This window comes from Microcebus murinus, chromosome 15, assembly GCF_040939455.1.
Source record: "Microcebus murinus isolate Inina chromosome 15, M.murinus_Inina_mat1.0, whole genome shotgun sequence".
In the NCBI taxonomy this organism is placed as follows: Eukaryota; Metazoa; Chordata; class Mammalia; order Primates; family Cheirogaleidae; genus Microcebus; species Microcebus murinus.
In genome coordinates this window covers 65922598-65941300 of record NC_134118.1, presented here as the reverse complement: position 1 = coordinate 65941300, position 18703 = coordinate 65922598, and the positions used below count along the sequence as shown (strand labels likewise).

The 18703-nt window shown below is 36.0% G+C and overlaps 1 protein-coding gene and 1 pseudogene across 6 annotated transcripts in view; both read left to right on the top strand.

The window, feature by feature from the left end:
* The window catches only part of TENM3 (teneurin transmembrane protein 3), a 2406934-nt gene that overhangs the window by 1284921 nt on the left and 1103310 nt on the right, over positions 1-18703 (top strand). The gene's annotated exons all lie outside the window — the stretch shown is intronic.
* On the top strand, positions 14044-14141 carry LOC142876827 (uncharacterized; annotated as a pseudogene).

Here is an 18703-nt window from a genome sequence, read left to right as displayed (position 1 = left end):
CATTTGGACCATTGAGTAATTTGATTCTTCTAGCACACTCCATAGCATTAGGAGTTAATACATCTTTAAAATAGCTTCCATTATTCTGTTCTACTGGTAGGTTCTAGTGCAAGGAATTATTCAATAAAGGATATCTTTACATGGTAGGCACATGGAATTTTTTTTCCTTTGGATTTAAAAAGGGCAGTGTTTCATGAAAGTACAGAATTAATTTGCAATGAGAAATATGGAATGAGGAAATAGGAAGGGACCCTGGTGAACTCTGCTCTGTGTTACAGATTGCCTCATAAAACCTTAATCAGAGCTTCATCAACTTACTAACTCCAGATAGGTCAACTGCAAGTAAGACTCCCCTTTAACAAGTAAAGAGAATTGTTTTTAAAGGTAATAAAACTTTATATGTTTATATTTGTCTTTCCTAAGTGAGTTCAAAGTCCTTTATAAACCCCACTCTCCTCCCAAAGAGGCAGAGAAAGATGACCTTTTCCAAAATACTATGGCAGAGTAAGGTTGGCTTTGATTAAGAAAGAGAGTCTACACCAGAGTTAGAAATCACTTTCAAGTCTTTTGACTCCTGGTTCAATGGTCAAGTCAGAATTTTATATTGCCATTATGACTACAGTTTACCCTGGGAATTCGGCCAAGTATTTTCTGAAAAGAGCTTCTACACGAGACATTCTGCTACCACACATGCATTGTAATTTACCAGTGTGAAACGGGCTGGAGGCGAGGAAGTTACAGGGACCTAGTAAAAGCATGGACGAGTCAGTAAACCCCACTAATTCAAACTCATTGAAATAAGGGCTAGTCTGAATTAATAAAAAGACTGATTAAAATATCTCATAATTGTGTGTTACTTCAAAGTGCAGCCAGAGAAAAGAGGATAGGAAACAGCTATGGTCACTAAGCGTATTTTATATTCCAAGCGCTATGGTAGTACCTTTGGCTACAGTAATTAGTAACAGACAACCTCCAGGTGATGTAGACGTTATTAACTTTGTTTTAGGAAACAAAGTATCAGAGAAATTTCCCCACGGTCACATAGCTAACAAGAAAGAGTAGCTAACAAAATATGCTTTCTATCACCATATATCTCAGCCTTCCTAGTTATGGTGACATAAAAACTAAATTTAATCAAAGCTGCCAAGACAAAATCTTGTCTTTGCATTAATTTACCAACACTTACACATTCATAACTATTTTTTATAGGTAAATGCTTATTGTAAAACTGCTTGAAATCTCATGGGGTGGAGAGTTGGAAAAGCTTTGGTGTGGAGAAGACATTGATGTATTTAGTGAATTTTTTGTTTTATAATTGTGTGTTATAATTAGAAGAATCAAATTTTGGGAGCATGATATTTTCAATTATAATTGCTGGTCCTTCCAAGAAATGAGTAAGGATACCAAGGAGAAATATTACCAGTATTTTGAAATATAACATTTGAAATGTTAAAAATGCACTATACATCAGTTGTCTACCATGTTTGTTTTTCTTCATAAATGGATTAAACTGGTCTGTTTTCACAACGTGATTAGTAAGTGACTTGCAGCAAGCATGGTCAGAATAAGCTTACATCCTTCATTCTTTTGCTCACTAAGTCATTTATTTCATTAAACATCCATCTGGTCAAGAATATATTTATTAAGTGACTAGTAGGCACTGGCGGGCACATTGAATACAAAAGTGAATGAGATGAATATTGGCGTTCTCTGCAAATGGGTGGGTAGGGGACAGGACGGGTGGTAGAGAGAGTGAAGAAACAATCACAGGGACAAAAGGGTGCCACCGGGCATGTGTCCAGAACACCCATCAGACTTTGTTCCACAATGGCCTCTAGGAAGAAGTGATGTCTAAGCCGGGATCAGCAAACTGAATGTGCATGTATAGTGTCTGTGGAAGCCCACGCAGGATTTAATACGGCACGAGCTTGATCATGGAGCTCCAGCTGTTTGGGGAGCAGAGCTCGCTGAGGCAGAAGCCAGGGAATATACTCTGTGATCTCCCTCAGATGTTCATTCTCTTCCACCTTTCAGGAGACAGAATTAGGAGGAGCTTTTCTTACCAATTGCCTTTCTTGAATCTTGACCCTGAATCATTATGTCCTCATTCTAAGTCAATCCTGAATGAACACAATAACAGGTGTAATCTAGCTGGTTTAGCTCTTTAGTTATCAAAATTATACAAAACCAACTGGCTTCTTTTTTATTCCACTATTGGGGGAAAAGTGAGTAGAAACTAGTATGTTTTATGTATGACTTAATGTGGAGGATATAAATATAAATCTTTTATATTGTCCCATCAATAGGCTAAAATCCAACATTTGTTGTGCTGTTTGTACTCTCCACACCCAGCAAGACATCCTAGCAGGACTGTGTTCTGTATCACCCCTGAGTTTTGGGGCATATAATGTCAAATTATTTCTCTTAAGGTTTTTCTTTAGCTTTGGAAGGACCCACCAATTGGGGAAAACAAAAAAGGAGGGGACGTGTTGATGGAGTTGAACTTTGCCTGTGTACTTTAAATAAAGTTTTAATTACCCAGAGGTTCTTCAACTCTGTCTAAAAATTATAACAGACAATATTTAAAATTAAATTTAACTTGGTATGGTTAAAATTTGAAAACTGCCAAAATTATTTAAAGCAAATTAATGGATGGTAGAAGATGTTATGCGTTCTTAAAATTAATTTTAGTTAATTTTAAGGGAAAGGGAAGATCTCATTTGATAAATAACAAGAAAGCAAAGCAAGGACATAAGATTGTTTCTTCTTAATGAGATAAATATTTTCCACTAAGTAAAAATTAATGTTTGTTCCTCTGAAAATCAATGTCAGTGATATTAAACTTTTTAGTTGTTATTATTCATTTGAGTTGTAAAGATAATAAAGAACTAAAGAAAGAAATAACTGACATGCCCCAGATCTTGGAAGTAGGAAAATAATTGGTATATTTGCTTTATGAAGATAAGCATTACATAAGCAAAAAAGAAAAATTTACTCTTATGTTACTAATTTTTCTTTCCACAATCCTAGATTTTTATATTATAAATAAACATTGGTTAGTTGCTGTCTACTATATAATGAAATTATTCTTATTTCTTCTATAGCTGACTATAAAAATGTTGATAATATTAAAATGATAGTTCAGGGTGGATTTTTATTTTTTATTTATAAATATAGCTATTGGGGCATATTTATACATTATTTATCAAAATTCTTGCTTGAAATACCAACCACTCAGATCTTGGTTTCTAGTATTTTCCAACAAAAGGAACCAGAGCTCCTTGGAGAAATGACCCGTTCTAGAACTATAGCAGGAAATAATAAAAAATCAGTCTGAAGCAATCTTGTAGTGCCAGAAAGTAAGGAGATGCTAAAAACAAAACACATGCTAGGATGAGGATATGGCAAGGGCCTGAAAGAGCCAACCAAATGATCTCCAGTGGCTCAGCTGGAACGATAGGAGCAACAAAAAATACTAAAGTACTTTTGGATTATAACTCAAAGCATAAAAATAAATATCCATGAGTCCATAACAATATAAGGAAATTATTAAATAAGTAATAAATAAATGAAAGATAAGTGACAAATCTTTTTGTCACTCCACCTTCATAAGGGTGGAGCATCATGCCCCACTTGAGTGTGGCTGCATGCAGTGACTTTCTCCCAAAGTTGCGGTTAACATCCCCAATGATATGTCATGTTGATAGTATGTGCCCTTGCTTTACAGAAAGAATGGACACGTACTTCTGTGCTCTTCCTCCCTAACCCACATTATCCCAGTCTAGTTATGAGAAAAACAGTAGGTGCACTTCCATTAAGGGGAGAGGGGGTGGGGGAGTTCTACAAAACACCTGACCAGGACTCCTCAAACCTGTCAAGCTCATCAAAAACAAAGACTGAGAAACTGTCACAGCTAAGAGAAGCCTAAGGACACATGATGCCTAAATATAATGTGGTATCATAGATGAACAGAAAAAGGGCATTAAGGAATACTGGGGAAATCTGACTACAGTATGACTTAATACGGACGTGTCAGTATTGAGTCATTAATTGTAATAAAATTACCTTACTACTGCAAGAAACTGGATGTGGGTATACAGGAACTCTCTCTGTACTATTAAATAGTTTTGCAATAGTTCTATAAATCTAAAACTGCTCTTACGAAAGGTTTATTTTTTTTAATTCCTGTTTGATAATGCTTATAAGCGAGAAATTCATTAAAAATGTTTATGCTTAAAGTTCAAAATCTAGAACAATTGAACAGCTACTCAAAATTCACTGAATGTCAGTTCAATAAACACCTGCTCTCGAGCTTACATTTACTACTGATCGATTTAGTCCACGATGAGTCAGTGAACTCTCTGTCTTTGTGTATGGTTTGGCAATTGCAACCCCTCTGTTAAGAACATTTAACGGTAATAATACCACTGCAATCCTTCAGCAAAGAAATTGCCACCGCACATAAAAGATAGAACAAATTGTAAGATGTCAAAGATGACCCTCCCACAACTTCCCTATTCATCTTATCCTTAACTACCCTCTTTCCAGGAACCCCAATGCCTGGGCTGATTACTGCAGGGGTTTATCATCAGAGCAGAGATACTCCGAAACACTCAGAAGCTCAGCATTTTCTACCAAGCAACATAGTTCCTTTAAGGATGACTTTCACCAAAGATTATTTTTACTCTAAGAACAAATTTAGGCCTACGGTTCTCGATCATAGTCTAGATCTGCTAATTATTCCCTATATGCCTTCACGTCAGATTGACTGTTTTCCTAGCTATACAAATTAGAAGTTTGATACTTGGTTTCAAAAGGTGGATCCTTATGGAAAGATGCCACCTTGATGCATTTATTCAACAGCCATTTGTTGAATATCAACAACAGAGCAGGCATTCCTGTAGCAGCCGAGAGATGACGACTTCCAAGCCCCTCTTTCCTAGAGGTTAAATTTTAGGAATAACAAATAATAATAATATAAATTCACAAGATATTTCATGTTATGATGGATACCATGAAGGAAATAAAGTAGGGAGTAACTTTTGAGTGCAGGCCTATAAGATGAGATGAAATACTCAAAGAACTACGTGAAAAGCGTTTCAGGCACAGAGAAAAACAATACCCAGAAGTGAGCTAGCCAGTCAGAGGCAAATTTGCAGAAATAGCATCTAAATCCTGCATCGAAGGTCTCTTAGACCATAGTAGAAAGTTTGGATCTTAACCTAAAAGCAGTGGGAAGCCATTAAAGGTTTGGAGTAGTGGACCTGATTTATATTTGTGAAGGAACACTGGCAGCTCTGTGAAGAATGAATTGTAGAAGAAGTAAGGATGCCTGTTAAAAGGCTATTGCAGTTGCTCTGAAAAGAGATAGTGGTAGCTTAGATTAGGCAAAGAGAAGTGTGGATGGAGAGAAGTGGATATATTTAGAACTAACAGGATTGTAGATGAAAGGAATATGTTGAATGACAGAACAAAGAATAACTTCCAGGTTTTAATTTCACCTGGAAAAATTTAGATTAACTGGCTCTGCCTAGATTTAGATGACTTAGTCCAATACTAGCAGAAGAATTAATTCATTTAAGAGCACATCTAAGGTCTCCAGCCTTTGATCTCCAAGTCAAAGTATATTCTCTCTTCATAGCAAATTTCAAATATCTTTTCATGTTAGAGTTGGGATGAGACTATCTGTGAGTTATTTTGTATCATCCATGATTTTAAAATACCAAAGGGCTTTCCCAATCACTGAAGCACACCAAGGCTGCCCCCATCCCTTACATTGCCTACTGATCAAATTGATTCATGCCTATCCCTAGTCTCTATATCTTACCTAGTCTCTCTCCCTCCCTTTCCATCCCAGCCAACTATAGCAACTACACCCAAATCCATTTGAGCAATTATGAAAACAAACATCAGAAAAATCTCTTATCAAACTGGAACAAACTTTGATGTGCCTGAAGAGCTTGAACCCCAAATATTTTCTCCAGATTCTGTCTCTTGAACTGTATGCCCCACTATCTTCTTTCTTCTCTCTCTCCCCACATTTTGTCCAGAAATTCCTTCATTAGTCTTAGCTCAAAGCCTGGCCTTATTCCAGCTTGAGATTGAGCATCTTTGGTCACTAAAAGTACAGAGCTCTCTGGATAGATTAGGGACTCCTATAAAACACAAAAATTTTATTTTTCCTATAAAAAAACATAATGAGTTGGGGGGAAATGGTGAAAGACAAGAAGATACAGAAATAGGCGACAGAGAAAAGAACAACCTTAAGATAGGGATTTAGGGATTATCTGAGCAGCTTTTTGTTCAAGGTACCGTATCAAAAGAGTTGATTCCTCAGCCCAAAGCTCTTTATGACTTAATTTCTGAAGGATGGCTTTCTACGAGGTGCCCAGCTTGCTCAGTTTGCCTTGAACCTACCTTTTCCCAGCTCAATTCTCTTGCCAGCCACCTGCTACAGGTCAGACCTAACCGGAACTGGCCTACTGCCAGATCTTATAAATCCAACCCATAGGTGGATATCAATTATAAAACAGGCACTGGCACTCAATTCTTCAACCCAGTTCCCAGGAGAAATAGAGAAATTATTTTGTAAGCAGGTTTTTAGTGTTTTCATATTATGCTGATAAAGCACAAATGCCAACGTTAGCCATATTTGGTTGACTATAACTCTATATGTCCTTCTTAACTAAAGTCGTATCAACAAATAAATGAACAACACAGGACTTTAAATACTTACTATAATTATATATTCTGTTTAAATTATATAGAAAAAAATGATCTTATCTTCTTGAAATTTAAATTTCAGGATGTCATAAAAGCACATCAGTCAACTCACTCATTCAACTGAATATTTACACAGTTTTTAAAAGTGTGGTGAGAACAGAAATGAAGAAAGGGAATAGTCAATGAGATGGTTTAATTTTTTAAAATAGATTGAACAGATTAATTCATTATTGCCTTTAGTTCTAATTTTGATACACCAGCATGCCAAATAATACTTAAAAAATTGATTACTAATAATCAATCATGGTAAGCCATTTCTAAACATCACATTGAGGTAAAAATGATATAGAGACATCTATTCCACAATACTAAATTTGTAACTATAAATAACCACGTGCAAGAGTATCTCATATTTTCTGTTTTAAAAATAAATGAATTTATGATCCATAGCTAACTAGTTAGGCTGAAGTGAAAATCTGACTTTTGCTTAATATTTTAAAATACAGTCTTTTGCATTCAAATACTTCAAAGTGATTTTTTTTCCTTAAGCATTAAAAAAAAACCTCATATGTAACCAACTCTCAATTACCCATATTTGAAAAACTCACATTGACAATTCTTCCTAGAAACGTTTAATTTCAGTCTGACTTACCCCTGCCACCCACTTCTGGGTTACTCCCTACTGCTGTCAGTTGGCACGTATTCAAGGAATGCAAACATACTTTAATATTAGTTCTAGCAAAGCATTAGCAGGAAGGTAAACCTCCCAGGGAAAATTCACATAATGTATTCTAAAGTCAAATATAAAGTGATTTTGGATTATCAGTACCACCTTAGGCTTCCATTCAGACAGATAATTGAGAATTGACTATACTACTGTGTTCATAAACTATGTACTGCATATAGTCCATGGGAAAAAAAAAATGATTCCTGAAACACAAATTAAAATAAGGAACCAGACGGTGCTGTGAAAACAGTGGGTCTTCATAAAGAGGGAACTGGCGCTGACAAATGTTTTTACTTTTTCTTTCTGCATGAGAATATGAAGTTTTAAATGATATGCAGCTAGAAGCAGATGAAATTATAGCTCTCAGACACTTTATAATTCTGCAACAGATATGTGATTGATTGCAAGGTGGCATCGCTGCTGGCAGTTTTTGTCGGCACATTTTGATGATACAGTTTCTTAGGTGAACTTCAAGTACATCAGTGACACATACTACGTTTCAGACACATTGAATGATTTTGAAGCTAATAATTTATGAGAGCTTTTGGAGCAAGTTATTAGGTTTAAGTCAAGAGAGATTTATTTTGTTTAATCCTAGGCTCCTTGCTGTGTGTTCTGTTTATCTCATCTTATTTTGCTAGTAAACAAATATGTAAAACTTGAATGTAGATGTTTCCCCTTTATAACAGTGCATCTACCTAACGAGATTTCCCATTTGAAACATTTCACTAGTCAGTGGTTTTGTAAATATTTTGCTTCTTGAGAAAGAAGACAGATAAAATGAGGCATCTCAAATTGGCATTCCATCAAGGAGCAAATGAAAGCAAAATTAAATTATTTGTCCTTAATTAGGAGATTAAAAGACCATCTATCCCAGAATGTATTAAACTCCAGGTATTTTTATTTCAAGTTGAGGATAATAGTAGAGTTTAGAAAATGCGGTACTTTTATGAGGTTTTTAGAGGCTTTAAATGACAAATCTAGAGGAAATAAAAAATTATTATGAGACAAGGACCAAATCTCATGTTTTAAAAAGAGTCCTTTGGGTCACATTTTATTTTTTTCAGGACCTGCTAAATGCTGCATATACCAAATTTTATTTAAATTAAAGAAACTTTTAATTATTTTTACATTTCAGCTAACAATGAAAAATCCAGCATATATGAATCTATTTCATGCAATATTGTTATATCATATTCCACTTACATGTTCTTAACTACATTATATTTTTATTGTATTGATTTGAAGAAAGATGTGTAAATGTGTATTTCTATGTTATTTTTCATGTGTCTGCAGCCATTCTTTTTGCATAAAGATCTATCGAGAAGCACTATTGTTCTGCAGAAAAAGTGCACATATGTACAATGCATAAATATGGTGATAGGACAATTCTCTTCACCCTGTCTTCTTGGAATACACACAGGAAGCCTTCACACATGGCCTGTTATTGCCACGGTTTGCCTATCTGACATTTTCTCTCTAGTGGCCACTGCAAAGGTCTTGTGTTCTTATGCATTGAGTGCAAATCTATTTTTTTAGACCATGATAGTGTGCATGTGAATGGCCCCCAGAGGCTTGTCAATTCCAATAGTCTCTTACAGGCCAGCTCATACTTCCCCCTTCATGAAGCTGTTACAGCTTCCATTTCCTTCCTCGTCCCTTCGATTAGTCCACGATGTATTATGTTATCTACGAAACTTGTGCACACAGTACAATTGCATGACCCATCATTAAAAATTAGCATCCTTGTGATTAATTTACCATTAAAGACATTTTTACTTATTGCCTTAGTAATTTTAGCATAAAAACTATTCTCCTGGAATGGCACCTTAGATATGTATAGATCTTTATAGACAGAGGTTAGATATTACACTATTGTTTTGTTATGTTCTTGTTTTTTCCCCAAGTGTCTCCAACCTGCCTTCTAGCAGGATTTTTTTTTTGTTAGTCTTGCTTTTGTTTGTTTTATTTTGCTTTGTTTTGTGTTGTGGGGGGAGGTGGGAGGGTTATTTCTGCTGCTCTTGCCACTTTTCATTGTATTTTTCCTACAATACAACGTATTTTTTGTATTGTAAGAAATACAATACATTGTATTTTTCCTTCTGCTAGCAGTATTCTTGAGCCATCCAGACCCAAAACCTCAATCATCTGGCAGTAAACCTGCCCATGTGCACAAAGGGTCCAATCCTCCTTTTTTAGCACCTTACTCTTAAATGTAAAGAGATAGTCAAGAATCTTAAGACATTGGAGAAAAACTATTTAATGTGAAAGGCAGAAAAGTAGAACAAAATCAGAAAATAAACTCATAGAAAAGAGAAAAAGTACAGGAAGTACAACACTTCAAAATAACTAAAATTAATATCTTCAGAAACACAAAGGTTGACATTTTGTAGAGAAAGAAATGGCTCTTACAAAAATATTAAAAGTTTAAAAACTAATAATACTGACTCTAGGGGGGGGAAGGAGAAAGGCAACACAAATAACCTAATCATTTGTACCCCCATAATATGCTGAAATAAAAAAAATAATAATAATAGTAGCTTTGGAAGATGAACTTGAAGAAATCTCCCTGGGGAGGGGGGGAGGAGATCAGTAGTAGAATAATCTAAGTTATTTATAAGATCAATCCAGGACATGCCCTATCAAACTAATAAACTTCCAAAAAGTTTTAAAAAATGAAAAATTATTAAAAAATGCAAAAACATTTGGGAATTAAAAGACATTCACAAGTAAAACTGTTAGTGAATTTCTCAGTACTGGGAATAAAGAAATAACCCTAAAAGTTTCGAGAGAGTAAAGATCATTAATATGAAAGACAAGCATCATATTTTTCCACTAAATACTAAGAAAAGGGAACAAAGACTTAATTGCATTTAACTTTATTATTCAATACCTTAAAATAAATATTTTCTCCAGTGATTCCCAACTTTTTAACATTTATTTTAGCTTTTATCTTATTGAGAGAATACATGGTTTAAAATCAGTAGAGAGGAGGTCTCAGAAAAGTAATTTCCACATGCCTTCCTTGGGAAATTTTTGAGTATGTGCATCATTCAAGCAAGAGAGTAAACCAAGAAAGGGAGAAATAGAGATTCAACCCTAAAGAGGAAAAAAAAGAGCAGTCTCAGAATGTTAATAAAGAGACATACCAGATGATAATTTTGAAATAGGCCTAGAAAGTAAACACTTAAAAGTAGCAAAATCATTGGAGTAAGTATGATTTTAATCTCAATGTTTATTGACAGGCACTTGCTTTAGGGAATTTGTTACATTGAATGGAGGCTTGAGAAAGGCTAATGAGACAGATATGCAAGTTAATGATAACATTTATTTTAAACCTCCTTACCTTAAAATCAAGGTAAAAAACAAAATATAACTGGAGCCCAAAGGGAAATGGATTTCATGTCAGCTTGGAAAGGCATTCTGAAAGCGTCGATATCCGTGTCATGGACTGATGGTGACACAAGTTTCTTCACAAAGTTCTGTGTTTCCCAGGAGTGACTCCAAGACTCAAGACTGCTGGAACTTTAGCCTAATTCCTCTCCCCAGGCACATACACTTCCTCCATCTCCTCCCTTAATCGCTTCCCCTACACTTCTGCCCAGGAGATGCTGCTCTGCCAGAGATTCCTAAATAGATGTGGCCAGTGAGATCCGGTGCTGATGAGAAACCAGCTGCCCTGCAACTCTTAGCAGCAGCTCCAGGGCATGGGTATTGAAGAGGCAAAGGACTACTGGCAGAGCAGGGATGGGAGGAATGACTCTCATCCTCTTTGTTCTCCAACTTCACGACATGACCATGGAATGGGGTCATTTAAATCATTATTATCATTATTAATACTTTTCCCTGCTCACACTGTGCTTCTTTAAATGAAAACCCTTGTGGGGCTGAGCAGTATGCATCAGAACTTCCATGGGCTTACCGCCCCTCTCTCTACGCAGGTCTGTGATGTACCAGGCTCTGTGCCCAGCCCTTCAAGGCATCTGCATTATTATATAGATATGTTTGGTTTCATGAGTGTATTTTATAAGTATGGATCATATGATATGTTCATCTTTTAAATTATTTCACTTTTTACCATACCCTAAATTCTTACGTAATAACCTGACTTATTCCCAGAAAATGCATGTCAGGCTCTAAGAGAGCTCCCCATTTCCTCTGCTGGGTTCTCACAAACCATACTTTGACTGATCCAGTTCAAAAAATTGCCCCGTGCTGGGTGGTCAGACTTGCGCATTCATTAGTATAGCTTTGGGCAAAATAATCTTACCCTGGTTTTCTGTCTATAAAATAAGGAGGCTGGATTAGATGCTCTATAAATATCTTTTCAGCACTGAATTTCTCTGATTCTAGTACCACCTAATACCCAAATGTGATTTTTTAAAACCACACACTTTTTTTTTTCTTTTAACAACTTAAAGATATAATGCACATGATGTGTCTCGTCAGCATTTCCCATGGTGACAAGAGTGCTCGGGGTTCATTTTGCACTTCTGGTTTTCCAATAAAGTGTTAGATAACACTTTCAATTGACTAAAAAATGTGGTAACCTAAACAAAAGAGTTACGGTGTATGGAAGGCAGTATGTTTTAACTAAAATCACAAAATACCTTATCATAAAGTCCATAGAAGGAACCATAGCGATGGTCTTGAGAAAACAGATTTTTCCCCCCAACATTGGATTTGGATGATAACACTAATCCCCTGGATTTAAATAATTTTCTTTCGAGGAATCTAAATTCTCATTTATAAGGAGTCTCTAATTTGATCATAGCAAATGATTAGTACCATTCATCTGGAGCAAAAAAATAAAAATAAAAATAAAATAGTCCCACCAAAGAGGTGGCATTGAAATTCAAATCAACTTCTACCATCTCTGTATTGGAATCCTCTGTTAAGGAATTATTGAAAATCCTGCACCAAAAGAACTAGATGAGAAAACACTCTGCAGCTGTCTTTTTGTTATTGAATATAATAAATTGCTGGTGGTGAATTGTTGACTCTTTATTGCTGATGTCCGGCGCCTGCTCCCACTGAAACACTGATATGCCCTGGGTACCTTCAGGGCAGTGGAACCTGAAATGACTAATATTAAAAACATGCCATAATATGACCAGGAAGAAGAAGAGGATAGATATTTAAGGATAGCCCAGTGTTTGTCCGAGTCTTTTGTATGTTGGAAAATATACAAGGGCTGTCTGGAAAAGTATCCAGCCATTTTTTATTTACGTAACAAGAGCGGTTACATGGCTGGATACTTTCCAGACGTCCCTCGTATTCCTCAGTAGCTCTTTAAGCAGTGCTTGTTATTATTCCAATTTCATAGATAAATAAAGAGAGATTTGGAGAGGCTAAGTAGTCACTCATGTTGCACAGAGACAGTGACAAGTAGGGTTAGGATTTGAATTCAGATCTATCTGATGCAAAGTCCATGGCCTACCTCAAGACACCCATAATTTAATAATTAGTATGTTTTGTGTGTGATGTCTCCTTTCTTGTAAGGGGGTGGGTTCTTTCCCCATTACCTTTCAGATGATTAGTGCTATTGGGTAGCTCCGAGTCACTGGATAAGAAGTGGAGGAATCTGTGTATATTGATAATAGGAAGGGTTTTGGTTGATTTTACAAGATGAGTGAACAAAAATGAGGAATTTTCCTTTTTCCTAGGAAGCAGGTTGTTGTAGCATGTTCCCATTCTCTCTGGAGAGAAGCAGAAAAGAATTCTTAAAAGAGGCTATCGAGTCACCCTGGTTCAATTATCACTGGATTGAGTGAGCATGTATTTTGTTCCTGCTCTTTCTTGAAAACCTGGCATAAACTCCGAAGGAGGTAAAAATGCATCTTGAGAATGAGAATTTGGTTTTTCTAGCTATAATTAATAAAGACCTTACTTGAAATAGATGTGCAATTCACAGCAGACATCCACACAGAAACTGAGCACCTCGTATGGCACGTTCACATGATAATGGTTAACGTGGACGGGTACTTAGGCCTTCCTGGAAATATGTTTTGATCCTTTTTGATCACACTAATAATACACTATGAAGCGTTGCTCTGTGGGATGTAGTTAAAGCTTATTTGAGCTTCGGAAACCACTGGCACTTTCCTGGGGGAAAATATCAAAACATTTTTATTTTTATCTCAATCACTCCAGAAAACTTCATGGAGAATAGTCTCTGTCAGTGATATAGGGCAATTGCTGTCACAAATAGTGTTTGAAAAGAGATGGCCTAAATAGTCAATATACTGTGCTGGCAAGTGGTGAGTAGAAAGATTCAGTGGTAAATGCCTAAACTGTCTTTGAACTGGAATTGCTGGATTTTTTTTTTTTTTTTTTTTTTTTTTTTTTTTTTTTTTTTTTGCAAATCAGGCCGTTAATGCATGATTTTGTCCATAGTCTTTCCAGCTAATAATATAATAGCGGTTTTTGAAAAGATTCGAGATACTTTGCTTGGTTCTTAGTTATTAGTTCAAATACTTAGCCCTTAAATTATTTGTACATGTATTCATGTGTGTGGGGGTGAGAGAGAGAGTGTGTGTGTAAATGTGTGAAGAGCATTAATACATACCCCTAAGTATAACAAGAGTAACTTAGACCTTTTGTAGTTCATATGCGTTGGGTGTTCATGCACAGGCGTGGGATATGTCTCCCTCAAACCTTGTTACAATGTGGGCACATTACCCATTTGAAGTGAATTTGAAAAAAAAGAAAAGAAAAGAAAAGAAAAACGGAGTAATTTTTTTCCTGATGTTGAAAACCAGAAAATATAGCCAATACATTTTAGCAAATATGGGAAAAAAACAAGATACATCTTTCTTATTTCATTGAAAAATGCTTATAAGTCATACTCTATCTTTCAAGTTGGTAAGACCTCGTTGTCTGACAGAAACCTACACTTAATTTTTCCCAAGTTGAGAATGGCATGATTAAACATACTGAGGAGAGCAGATTACAATATGTTGTGGCATATCATCTCGTAAGCATTTCCTGTGTCATTATTGTTAGCAGCATCTTTCCAAGCGCTCTCTCTTTATTGTTTGGAAAGTACTGGTGCAATAGAAAGCCGATTTGCTCATGAATGCAAAGGCTCTCTAATCCCGGATTCCGAGTCCTCATTAGTTCCTCCCATAAGAGCTTCCTCAAAGCACTCACTAAAGTCCTGTCAGAGCTGGTAATGATTTTCTATAAACCAAAAGCTTCTATGAGTTATTATTTTGAGAACGTGCCATATCATAGGCTGTAGCTTTAGCTTTGTATGTTTTGTGCGTTCTTAGTCACTGGGGGAAAATGGACTTTTATTATTATGTTCTTCTCTGTGGTTGAGAAAAGAAAGATTTACTGAGTAAGAGATTAAGGAAGAGAAATTGTGGGATCAGGGGAGAGAATAGGCAGCAAAATCACTTCCTTAGAACAAACTTCAAAGGTACTAGAAGTCTTCCCATATTCAGGTTTGCTTTTCCCCACACTGGCTTATTTACAACCAGTTCGCTAGGTCATTTCATTTCACAATTTAGGGAGCTCCATACTTGTGTGTGCACATGTGCGCGCACACACACACACACACACACACACACACACACACACACACACACCCTTTCTCTGTGGTGATCCAGGATGAGCTGAATTATGTTGAAGGTGCCCTCCCTGGCTTCCCTCGTACCCTTTCCCTAATGAATAGAAATATCCCCACACAAATTGTTGTTGACTTTTGCATTGCTGAGACTTACTTGATTTAGGGCTTGAACCTTTTAGTTTGGAGTTATGTTGTTCCTTTCATCTTTGCAGAGACATGCTTTTTAATGAGTGGCCATGAGACAGTTGTGCTAGTCCCTCTACCCTAGATCCTGAAGATCTAGAGAGTTTTAGAGCATATTTAGCTCTTTATTCTGGAAAATGAGGATTTTTTTATATATATATATAAACACACACACACATATATATTAAATATATGTATATATTTTTAAAGATACACTATATAAAATATGATATATATGAAATATATATAGAATATGTAAAAATATATGTTATATATTATATATATAATAGATGTATATATAAGATATATATAAGTTGCCGGGCGCTGTGGCTCACGCCTGTAATCCTAGCTCTTGGGAGGCTGAGGCGGGCGGATTGCTCAAGGTCAGGAGTTCAAAACCAGCCTGAGCAAGAGCGAGACCCCGTCTCTACTATAAATAGAAATTAATTGGCCAACTGATATATATATATATATAAAAAAAAAATTAGCCGGGCATGGTGGCACATGCCTGTAGTCCCAGCTACCCGGGAGGCTGAGGCAGAAGGATCACTCGAGCCCAGGAGTTTGAGGTTGCTGTGAGCTAGGCTGATGCCACGGCACTCACTCTAGCCTGGGCAACAAAGCGAGACTCTGTCTCAAAAAAAAAAAAAAAGATATATATAAGTTGTTATATCCTATATGTATCCATTAGGATCTTTATTCTGGGAAGTCAGATTGCTATTTTAGCCATTATATATATATATATATAGTGTTTGTGTGTGTGTGTGTGTCTAAGCATGGTGCTAGGACTTGGCAATTCAGTGGTGACTAAGTTGGATGTGGCCTTGGTCCTCACGTAGTTTATGGATTAGAGGGGAATGCTATCAAATAATTAGAGAAGAAACTAAATGAAGCTGAAGAAGAACTCACAAGTCTGCTGATTATCCTGAAATTCATGACTTCTCTCTTCGAGGAGTCTCTTAGCACCGCCCAGCAATCCTGCTGTCCCTGGCTATTAGATGACTATGTGGTGCCCTTTCCCTCTTTTCTAGCTTCCCACACCCCCTTCCCGTTACTGACTTTGCTTCCTTTTTTCATTTCCTTTTTCCCCCTGCTTTCCCCCCTGCTGCTCTCACAACATAGAAATCTAACCTAGCGGTTCTGTGCTCGGACTGGGGGAGGGGAAGAGAATAACTGGCAGAGCACAGTGGAGAAACAGGGGAAAGGTAGAAGCTTTCAATTGGATGGACACTAATATTTGACACATATGTCATTATTAAAGTAGAATGAAGTCCAAATCACTCTGATCTGTACTTTTAAGGGTCTGCCAAAAAGCTATGGGGACCTGCTTGGTATATCAGTCGTGTACAGATGAAGAAAAAATTGACAAAGCAAGTTTAATGGGGGAGGACTGAGAAAAAATAAACTTGCTTCCTGCTTGTAACTTACGCAGTTAAGCTTCTTCAATAAATTGGTTATATGCCATGCACAATTACATACATAGTAATTCTTTGATGATAAGAAAGATAATTATAATGACACTGTTATTTATGATGAGAACATAAATTGAAAAAATGCAAGGAGAATCTAGTGCATTTCTGAACCTAAGAAATATTCTTCCTATAATTAAAAAAATATTATTGCTATATGACTATTGTCCAGAACCAGACATTCTGTCCATTTCCCCCAGTGGATATTGTTAAATTCTTGGTTATTAATTTAGCTTCCTAAAAACACTGGGCCAATGAGAGCAGAATGCTTGATGTACAATAATGAATCTCAGACTTCCAAAGTGAAAAATGTTTCTTATTGAAGTTGACAACCTGTTAAATAGTCACGTTGAAGTATTAGCCTATATGGAAGCCAGTTGTCTTTAAGGAAAAGGACTTAAATGGCTAATCCAGCTGCAAGGTCTTTATTCCAGAATAATCACTCAGCTTAATTTTGTATTGCCATCTATTTTAAAATCACTTTGCTTTGAATCATTTTACTTTTGAGAGCTTTGTATCTCTGCATTTAGCATGTACCTTAGCCAGATTAAATGTCATCACTTAAAATTTCTAAGACATAGAATTTAACTAGTCATACTTTTATGTTTTTATCATTTTGCATGTATATTTTTTTAAAATGTCAACCTTCATTTAGCAGTATTAGTTTTTATTAACAATAACAGGAATGAGTCCTAATACTACTCAGTGAGTCCTATGTGGTAGGTAGACCAACCACTTTAAATGGATTGCTATGTTTCATCCTCATAAAACCGTGAAGCAAGTGCTATTATTTTCTTCATTTTACAGAGGAGAAAATTAAGATTTGTAGAGATTCATGAGCTGGTCCAAGGTCACATCGCTTGTTACTGCTTGAGTTGGATCATAATCAAGTTCCGTCCCATTCTAGACTACATTATCTTAGCCACTAAAAATTAGTTGCTTCTTATTATAAGTGGACAGAAAAGTACCCTACTTAACATTCTGCTTCAACTGTTCTAATTCCTGATTGGTTTATTTAAGGTATGATCAGTGTATAGAAATTTGAAATCAAATTTACATAACTCAACAAGTAATCACGTTTAATTATTAAAAACAAAATTATTCAATGTAAGCAGGTTAGTTTATTTACCATTTTATACCGAAAGTGACCTCTGCTTCCAACCTGGGATTTTCCTTGTATATTAATCAAGTTAAGTTAACTTTGTACCAAACATCCTTGGCACCTTAATGACTAAACAAAACAAAGGTTATTTCAAGTTCAGATCTCAGTGTGATGCAAATCAGTCCATCCTCTGTTCCAAGTATTCGGGTACTTTCTGTTGTTCTACCATCTCCTAGGGCCTTGGAATGCTCCCCTATATCCTGTACATTTGGCCAGACTTTGAATGAAAGGGATATGGAAGATCAGGCTGGAAGAGTTCTGCCTGTACACTGTTGGCCAGAACTCAGTTGCATGACCACACCCAACCACAAGGGATACTGGGTAATGAAATTTGGCAGTGAACCTAGAAGAGATGACATGGATATTGATAAATAACTAACCAGTCTTTGCCAGGCTTTGTAGACTTTAAGGTATATTATTGACTGATAGATTCAAAAATTATTCAGGTCAAAAACATTTTCCAGGTTTTTATGTGTTTACAATCAGCTTAGGGATGTTTTATTCTTAATATGTTTATTCTTAGCATGTTTTCTCCCAGCTCTGACTCTGTAGACAGTGTAATTTGCATTGCCACTAAGTTGGCTGATAATAATCAGAAAAGAATTTATAAATCTATGTTATTTTGTATTTTCTTCCTTAAAATTATAGAACCTTCCACGACTTTTATCCTTACATGTATCTTTAGTACCTGACAGAATTTTTTTTATATTGTAAGAGGCAGATGTATAGAATTGATGTGGAATTTCATGCTTGATGACTTACTAATTGGGTGTTTAGGAGATTCTAATTTGTGGGTCATTTTCCAAATTGACTGATGTGTAGTACATCAATTTTACAACATAATTTTATGAAGATTTGGCAGTATT